The 2,041-nt window shown below is 40.6% G+C and overlaps 1 long non-coding RNA gene across 1 annotated transcript; it reads left to right on the top strand.

The window, feature by feature from the left end:
* LOC144105184 (uncharacterized) lies at positions 1-1,692 on the top strand. The gene is made up of 3 exons (XR_013308716.1): positions 1-82; positions 842-1,044; positions 1,549-1,692. It is a non-coding gene; the product is annotated as an uncharacterized LOC144105184 (long non-coding RNA).
* Positions 1,693-2,041: the final 349 nt, after the last annotated feature.

The following is a 2,041-nucleotide window of genomic DNA, read 5'->3' as shown; positions in this document are numbered from 1 at the left end:
GGTATCATGGAAAAGATGACCTATGTTGACTCCATCCAAAGTGTGGCCCAAAAAGCCTATGTGTTCTATAACACGTGCGTAGGTATGCGGCCTTTATCGGTATAGTTACTCCTAAGTACGGTGCATTCGTCTATTATAGTGTTGTAAGGTGACGAAACATGACCGACAATTAAAAGAACGCCCTTGCCTTCATCCTTAAGCTTTCGAGGAATGGAATCCAATTTTTCTAGAGTAATATAAACGTTGATGGCACTATACTCCACCAGAAGTTTGTTTGGCAATAAAGAGACGCTAACTAGCCGTGACATGCTCCCTCTTCGTAAACGCTGTGGAATGTAGTCCACATTTGCAATTATTAGTTTTCTGTTAAAACTCATCACATTGGCCATATTCGTTTTGTAAAGACTGTTTCTAGCACAACCGCCAAGTTTCAACGTTGAAAGTGTAGGGACGAACAGTGTTGTATATAACAACACAATTACTACTGGGCATATTTTATTGAAAGAAAATTTCATAGAGGGCGCCAGCTGCTTGAGCAATGGAGAGAAGCTAGAGCGGAGAAACTTACTCGCCAGGCGGCCTAGCGCGCCATCGTGTGTTCGAACTATTTGGCAAAATAACAGTTACGAGCGCTCTGCAACTGCACCCTTTGCTTGATTGCCCAGAACTCCTTTCATGGTGTGTAGCAAAGGTTGATATGAGAGATCGTGCTTCTACTATTTTTTTCTACATCTCTTAACAATCCTTTTTTCAGGCGGCAGGAGAAAAGTTTTTTTTTCTGTTTTGTCAAATGTACGTGTCCAAAATTCAGCGATAGCTTACATAAACGTTTTGCTTTCAGAGTTTCCATGCCAAGAAAATCGTCGCGACGGCTTCTTACATGTGCTGAGCAGTGCTGGATATCCTGAGTGGCCAATAATTCCGAATGATACGGGAGCACAAAAGTGGGAAAATTCCACGGCGATGCTTCAGGATGTTGGCATTCTGTCAGTGTTTGATGCTTTTGTTAAAAGGGATGCTGAGACGTCAACTCATCATATTCAAGTGAGTCAACGGAGCAATTAGAAGCTGTGTAATCACATTTGCAGTCTAGAAGAAATTAAACATTTACCTGTAAACGTTCCAGTAATTTTGCGAAAGCGCAGAGTCAGTGAACTTACTTTCCCTTTGCCTGTTGCACTGCTAGCAATTATTGCACAGCAGGAAGACTAAAGACAATCTCACTGCCTCTCCATCAAAACGAACTCATACAGCTATGTGTAGCATAGCGCACTGATAGCCTCTCTGAGGGGACAAACTTAGACTAGACAGGGTTTGCTAATATGAACATCAGAAAATCTAGAAGGATTCTGTCTGAAGCTTGTCCGGCAGAGAAGTATTTGCAGACTATCGAACTAGGCCTTCATCTCCCAGTATCTGTTAAGTTGACAATTACGCTTACTTCTAGAGGGAGAATGAAAACAGTATGTTTCAGGGAGTTTATTTTGAAAATAATTTGCCTATAGGACTCAAAAGGAAAGAGCTTAAATAGGAGCGCACGTTTTTCAGCTACAAGAACCTTATGTGCCTACTACTCAGAGTCTCCAACGTGATAAAATTGTGAAAGAAGCATTGACCCTTATAAATCCAAGTCTCAACGATGATCAGATAAATAACTTCACCAAAGCTATTGATGACTTCGCAAGAAGCCTGGCAAATGTAAGTAAAAACAATCTGCTTGCACCATTGGCGATGTGTGCGGTTCGGCACCACTAGAAGTTCATTACTAATAAATGGAAAGTAGCAAAACATTTGAGGCTTTCATAATTAAGTTCTTAAAGAAGAAAATGCGATAAAACTTGAATATTCGAACGTCTTCAAATATTCCAAAGACCCCCAAAATTTTGCAAGCAGGGCCATCTCGGCAAAAAGTATTAAATTGGATTCGTCGGTACAAAGATGTGGTTTAGTGCTAATTAGTGACAGCATTGAGGTGGTTTCATGGCGATAAGTGGGTGCATTAAGCTAAAAAGTGGGCAGAATTAATATAATTCATTATGAT

The sequence above is a fragment of the Amblyomma americanum genome, chromosome 9, assembly GCF_052857255.1.
Source record: "Amblyomma americanum isolate KBUSLIRL-KWMA chromosome 9, ASM5285725v1, whole genome shotgun sequence".
Classification (NCBI taxonomy): Eukaryota; Metazoa; Arthropoda; class Arachnida; order Ixodida; family Ixodidae; genus Amblyomma; species Amblyomma americanum.
This window is presented reverse-complemented; position numbering and strand designations above follow the sequence as displayed.